The sequence below is a fragment of the Ornithorhynchus anatinus genome, unplaced genomic scaffold (assembly GCF_004115215.2).
Source record: "Ornithorhynchus anatinus isolate Pmale09 unplaced genomic scaffold, mOrnAna1.pri.v4 scaffold_462_arrow_ctg1, whole genome shotgun sequence".
Taxonomy (NCBI): domain Eukaryota; kingdom Metazoa; phylum Chordata; class Mammalia; order Monotremata; family Ornithorhynchidae; genus Ornithorhynchus; species Ornithorhynchus anatinus.
The window spans coordinates 444,835-452,448 of NW_024396824.1; positions in this window are offsets into that span (position 1 = coordinate 444,835).

A 7,614-nucleotide genomic window follows, 5' to 3' on the forward strand; every position below is an offset into this window, starting at 1 on the left:
TGGAAGGGAGTGGTGTCTTTGCCAAGAATGGCATAGGCCGACCCTCTGTAGACTGTAAGCCCCTTTTGGGCAGGGAGTCCATCTATCAGCTCTGCTGTACTCTCCCAAGTGTGTAGCACAGGGTCTGCACGTAGTAAGCGCTCAGGAAATCCCATGATTGATCAATCGATTTGGAAACATGGAGTGATGATGTCCGTCTGCCAGTATGTTCACTCCAGAGTCCCCACTTCCCCTGGTTCTGTCTCCTGTTTAGATCTCCTATTGTCCGGAGGACCCCACTCTCAGAGATAAAGCCCACTTTCCGTCTATCTATCAGATATCTGAGAGCTCCTCAGATCTGCCCACAGGAACGGTCCGCCTCATGATACATTTTCACTGGGTCTGGATAGGCCTTCTGGTCATCAGTGACATTCACGGGGAGATGTTCGCCTCCATCCTAACGGAGGAGATGGCCAAGAATGGCATCTGTGTGGCTTACGTTCGAAGAAACAAAGTATACTTTACTGAAAGTCTTCTCGATTCCTTCTGTAACCACGAACACATGATTACATCGTTGGAGAACTTCGTCGCTGCCTATGGAGATTCATTCTCTTTTCAGTTACTTTTACTATGTATGACATATAAACCCACTGATGGCAAAAATCAGGGTCACCTCATCTGATTGGATTTTACAACGAATTACATTTACAGAAATACCACCCTTTTCCAAGGTTCCTTGGTATTTTCAGTCCATAGAAAGGAGATTCCAGGTTTCAGGGATTTCCAATGGTCCCCGAACCCTCAGAAATATCCACAGGACTTGTTTCTACTCGTGTTCTGGTAGTGGATCTTTGACTGTTGAAGTCCATATTGTGCCATGAGATTGTGTGAAGAAAACAGTACATTGGAGAGCAGGCCCTTGGATGTCTGAGACATGAACCTGTCTCCCCAGAGTTACAGCGTGTACAGCACTGTGTATGCCATAGCTCAGGCCCTCCACCAAGAAATCTGGGTTGAGAAGGACATAGAGACTTCAGGAGATGGTCCAAGTCGGCTTCCTCATCCATGGCAGGTAATCCTCCCCTACCTCCTTCCTTCTCTGTGGCCCACTTAAGAAGGTTCTTGTCCCCGTATGACCTAAGCAACAAGAGTGCAGGCACTTGAGTTCCTGGGTATATTCCATGTGGGTTGGTCCAAGAATGACCATCCCAGGCTAAGAGGATTGTTCACTTTTTGTCTTCAATGGTATTTGTTAAACACCTACCCTGCTCCAGGCACACTTCTAAGTGCTGGAGAACATACAGGTTAATCAGGTTGGACCCGATTCGAGCCCCACTTGGGGCTCCTCATCTTAGTCCCGGGTGAGATACGAGGGAAGTGAGTCCCAGAGAAGCGAAGTGACTTGCCCGAGACCACGCAGACAATGAGTGGCAGAGCTGGGATGAAAACCTGGGTCCTTGGGATTCCCAGGCCCAGGCTTTATGCACTAGACAACTAACACTGCTTCATTGGTGACTTCAATCACCGGTCTTTCTCCCTCCAGCTCCATCTGTCTCTGAAGAGTGTTCAGGCCCAGACGGGCATCGGTGAGCAGGTCCATTTGGATGACGCCGGCTGGGCCACCAGTAGCTTCAACACCCTGAACTATCAGATTTTACAGAACGGCACCAAAATCTTTGTCAAAGTGGGAGAGTTCACGCCCCTGGCCTCAGCCGGACAAGATTTCACCATCAGTGAGGAGAAGACAGCGTGGGTCAAGCTGGTTTCTCAGGTAAAGAAGGAAGGAGGGGGAGGAGGAAGATAGATAGGATGGAACGGAGGAGGCAGAGCAGGAGGAGAGTCGGACGGCCTGCATCCTGCAACAAACGGCTTCCGGGGTCGACTTCTCCATGGCCGTTTCCATCGTATTGTCAGAGAAGGTCACCGCAGTTCCAGCCTTCGGGACCACTGGGCTGGGAAGCAGGACGAGGATGTGGCCGGGGCCCAGGATGTCTCCCTCCATCCTCTGTGTCTCCTCCCTGGTCCAAGTGCGCATCTGCGCGGTCTGGCTGGGGACCTACGCCTCTCTCCCCGCCGCCCCCCACCCCCCGGTCCCTGACGCAGACATGGCATCCGAGGCCCAGGTCGTTGTTGACGAGCGCGACGAGGGCTCCGCTGTCACCTTCTACTGTGTCCCGGGTTAGGTGGGGCTTCTGGCCCCGGTCAGCCTTCCGGTAGCCTTCCTGACTAGGAAGCTGCCAGACAGCTTTAACCAGGCCAGTCTGTGCTGGCTTCCACCCTGCCCTCCCTCCCCCAGCTCTTCTGCCCATCACCATAATTCATTTTAATGTCCTTCTCCCCCTCTGGATTCATTGCGGGTAGAGATCGCGCCTTCCAACTCTGTTCTATTTTCCTCTGCCAAGTGTTTAATACAGTGCTCTTCACACAATAATGCTCAGGAAATACCACCAATGGATCGGTTGATGGAAGAGGCAATATTGGAGGAGATAGGATGTTGTCACCTGGGACCAGACCTGGTAGGGCTGTAGAATTGGATAAAATGAAGTGAGGAAACTCCTCATAGCTGGCTTGAAAGCAGTCAATCAGCTCACCCCCTCCTACTTTACTTTCATTAGTTCATTCGTATCATATTTATGGAGCACCTATGGTGTGCAGGTTACTGTACTGAGCGATTGGAAAGTACAATACGGCAATAAAGAGAGTCCAATCCCCGTCCACAGCGAGTTTACAGTCTAGAGAGTGGGAGTCAGATATCCAAAGAAGTAAACGGGTTTCGATAGAAATAAATAGAATTCTAGATATATCCACAAATACATAAGTGCTGTTTGGGGTTTTTTGGTATTAGTTAAGCGCTTATTAGGCGCCGAGCACTGTTCTAAGCGCTGGAGTAGACACAGGAGAATCAGGTTGTCCCACGTGGGGCTCACAGTCTTAATCCCCATTTTACAGATGAGGTAATTGAGCCACCGAGAAGTTAAGTGACTTGCCCAAATTCACATAGCTGACAAGTCGCCGAGCAAGGATTCGAACCCATGACCTCTGACTCCAAAGCCCGCTCTCTTTCCACTGAGCCACGCAGCTTCAGGGGGAGAAAAGAAAATGGAGCGAGTCGAGGTGACGCGGAAGTGGGGTAGATGAGGAAAAGGAGGCTTAGTCTGGGAAGACCACTTGGAGGAGGTGTGCCTTCAGTAGGGCTTTGAAGGGGGGAAGAGTGACTGTTGGGAGGATTTGAGAAGGAAGGACATTCCCGACCAGAGATGGTAAGTGGGCCGGGGTCGGTGGTGAGACAGGTGAGATGGAGGCCCAGTGAGAAGGTTAGTGGCACCAGAGGAGCGGAGTGTGCAGGCTGGGGTGGAGAAGGAGAGAAGGGTGATGAGGTAAGGAGGGGCAAAGTGATGGGGAGCTTTGAAGCCAGCAGTGAGGAGTTTCTGTTTGATATGGAGGCTTATAGGCAACCCCTAGAGATATTTGAGGACGTAGGGTGACGTGCCCAGAGCGTTTCTGTAGAAAGATAATCCGGGCAGTGGAGTGAAGTATGGCCTGAAGTGGGGAAAGGCAGGAGGTTGGGAGGTCAGAAAGGAGGCTGATGCAGTAATCCAGTCGGGATAGGATGAGTTTTTGGATGGAGAGGGAAGGCTGGATCTTGGCGCCGTGGTGAAGGTGAACCCGATAGGATGTGGTGATGGAGAGCATATGTGGGGTGAATGAGAGATAGGAATCAAGGATGACACCAGGTTTACAGGCTTGTGAGCCAGGAAGGATGGTTCGGCCATCTACAGAGATGGGAAAGTTCGGGGGGGACAGAATCGATAAATGCCATAGGTTGGTCAGGAAATCATACTGTTTGAGTGCATACTGCGTGCAGAGAATTGTATTAAATGCTGGGAAAAATACAATATAACAATTGAACAGTCATGACAAACTTACAACCTAGAGGGGGACACAGGCGTTAGTATAAAGAAATGAAGCACAGATGTGGACGTGACTGCCATGGGGGTGGATACAGAGATCACTGCCGTTTCCCTCTTCCCCTCCTCATGCAGACCCCTGCTCCGTGTGTAGCGAGAGGTGTCGGCTGGGATTCAGGAAACAGCTCGGGAAGGGAAAGCTGCCTGCTGCTACAACAGCATGCCCTGTCTCAAGGGAGAGATCAGCAATCAGATTGGTAGGTGTCCACCGAGAACCGTGCTTCCCTGTCTAAGGGCGGTGGGCCTGTAGGGACAATCTGGGAGAGCTTTTGAGATCTCATACAATCTACGATATTCATTAGCACTTAAGACAGTGTTTGGCACATAGTAAGTGCTTAACAAATACCATCATCATCTTGATATACCATATGTGATATATGATATGATTGTGATATTTGTTAAGCATTCATTAGGGGTCTAGGGAAGCAACATGGCCTAGTGGAAAAAGCACAGACCTGGGAGTCAGAAAGACCTACTTGGGTTCTAATCCTAAAATCATTCACTTGTCTGTTCTGTGACCTTGGGCAAATCCCTTCACTTCTCTGGGCCTCAGTTCCCTCATTTGTAAAATGGGGATCAAGACTGGGAGGCCCAGTTGGGACGGGGACTATATCCAACTTGGTTAACTTGTATTTACCCCAGTGCTTAGTAGAGTACCTGGCACATAGTAAGAATGTAACCAATACCATTCAGAAAGACAAATAAAAAGCACAGTTCTAAGCACTGAGCTAAACATCTTTTGGACGTTACTCCACGTGAGACTCACAGTTTAAGTAGGAGGGAGAACAGGAATTAAATCGCCAATTTACAGTTGAGGAAACCGAGGTCCAGAGAATTGAAGTGAGCTGCCCCAGATTATAAAAAAGGTGAATGGCAGAGTAGGGACTTGAATCCAGGTCCTCTGATTTCCAGAATCCTGTTCTTCCTCTACACCACATGGCAATAAACCTGTAGCAGCCACTGAGGCCTGATAATGATAATAATAATAATAGTATTTATTAAGCGCCTACTAAGGGCCAGGTAGTGTACTAAGCACTTGGGGTAGATACAAGCTAAGCAGGTGGGACATATTCCCTGTCCCACGTGGGGCTCACGGTCTCAATCCTCATTTGACAGATGAGGTAACTGAAGCACAGAGAAGTAAAGTGACTTGCCCAAGGTCACACAGCAGGTAAGTGGCAGAGCAGGGATTGGAACCCATGACCTTCTGACTCCCAGTTCTTTGCTGTATCCACTATGCCATGCTGTTTCTCCTCCTGCCTAGTGGAAGGAGACCTGGGCCTGGGAGTCAGAGGACCTGGGTTCAAATCTAGACTCTGCCACCTGTCTGCTCTGTGACCTTGGACAAGTCATTTCACTTCTCTGTGTCCCAGTTCCTTCATCTGACAAATGAGGATCCAATCCCTATTCTTCCTCTTACTTAGGCTGTGAGCCCCATTTGGGATCTAATGATCTTGCATCTACTTCAGCACTTAGTACACTTTTTGGAACACAGTAAGTGATTAATATTAAATGCCACAATAATTCTGATCTCAGCCTCAGTGTCTGACAGAAGCACCAAGATACTTGGAGGATTATTATTAGTTTCCATTACTATTATTATTAAAGTTTCTGTTAAGTGTTTACTATGTGCCAGGCACTGTAGTCTCTGCTGGGGTCGATATCATCTAAGCAGTTTAGACACAGTCCCCGACAGAAATGGCCTCACAATCTTAATCCCCATTTTACATTTTACACTGACCGTGTGCAGAGCACCGTATTAAGCACTTAGGAGAGTACAATATGGCAATTAATGGCCATATTGGACTCTGCCTGGTCCACAGCCTTTGCAATTTGGGAGGCTTCCTTGATGTCTCTGTCAATCGATCAATCAATGCTGTTGACTGAGCACCCACTGTGTGCAGAGCACTCTACTAAGCGCTTGGGAGAGTACAGTACAGTGGAGTTGCTAGTCACGTTCCCCGCCCACAATCAATCAACGGTATGAATGGAGCGCTTACTGTGTGCAGAGCACTGTACCAAGCACTTGGGAGAGAACTATATAATGGAGTCACTGAACATATTCAAATCTTTCAGAAGCAGCTTCTCCATCCACCTGATTTTTCTAGTTGCTCTTCTCTGCATTTCTTTTGCACCTGTATCATCAACTTCCCTCTCCTAGGGACTGGAATTTCATCCCTCGCCCCAAAGGTGTAAAAGTCCATTTATTCCTTTCAGATGTGGATCAATACATCAAGTGCACTAGAGATGAATTTTCCAATCCTCAAAGAGATTAGTGTGTGCCGAAAGCTGCGGTCTTCCTTTCCTACTGGGAGCCCCTGGGAATGGGGTCTGGCGATCCTGAGCCTTCTGTCTTTCTGTCCTCACTACTCTGGTTTTGGGGGTCTTCATCCGCCACCGGGACACCTCTATAGTGAAAGTTAACAACCGTGGTCTCAGTTACGCCCTCCTCCCTGCCCTCCTGCTCTGCTTCCTGTCCTCCTTGACCTTCGTCGGTATCCTCGGCCTGGCCACCTGCCTCCTATGACAGACGGCCTTCTAAGTCGCCTTCCCTGTGGCCATATCTGCAGTGTTGGCCCAGGTAGTCACTGTGGTCCTGGCCTGCAGGGCCACCGGGCCGGAGACCAGGATGAGGTTGTGGCTGGGGCCCAGGGTGCCTCCCTCCATCATCGGTATCTGCTCCCTGGTCCAAGTGGGCATCTGCACGGTCTGGTTGGGGACCTCGTCCCCGTTCCCTGATGCAGACATGGCATCCGAGGCCGGGGTCATCGTCCTCCAGTGCAACGAGGGCTCCGCCATCACCTTCTACTACATCCTGGGTTACATGGGGCTCCTGGCCCTGGTCAGTTTCACGGTGGCCTTCCTGGCACGGAGCCTGCCGGACAGCTTCAGCGAGGTCAAGGTCATCACGTTCAACGTGCTGGGGTTCTGCAGCGTCTGAGTCTCCTTCTTGCCTGAGCAGCAGGGGCAAGGCCACGATGGCTGTGGAAGTCTTCTCCATCCTGGCCTCTGGCGCTGGGCTCCTTGGCTGCATCTTTGGGCCCAAGATCTACGTGATCCTGTTGAGGCCAGACAGGAACATCAGAGGGCGGCTCCTGGGCCAGCGGGGGAATCCTTAAACTGGGCTCCACTGGGCGAGACCCCCGGGCCTGGTCTCTGGGGGTGGGCCCTCAAAGACGGGTGTTCAGACAAAGCCTCTCCCCACCAACACACAGCTTCACAAAGTTGTATCCTGGGGGTACCATTTCACCTGAGGTGATTTCCCGCTTTGGCTCCCAAATCATCCACGTCCTTTCCTCCCCTTTGGCCTCCGATTCCGGTCAGCGCTCGGTCCTGAGGGCCTGAGGTTGGTGAAGCGTAGCTCCAATCTCCATCCACAGAAGGAGGGCAAGGGCAGCGCCTCCCGGCGGCGGAGGGAGAAAGTAGCCAATCCCTTCATGTCCACCCTGGGGCTCTGGGACAGCCCTGGTTGAGTGGAATGTCGTGCATCAATCCTGAATCAGCCCCCGCTCTGGGCCTCTGATCCCGTCCCTCCCAGCTGAGCCCTCTTCCCCCTTCCTTCATTCAATCAATCAGTCAGTCATTCCTAATTTACTGAGCACTGGGTGCAGAGCACGGTCCATGTGCCGGGAAAGTATGATATCCAGATCTAGTGGACACGTTAACT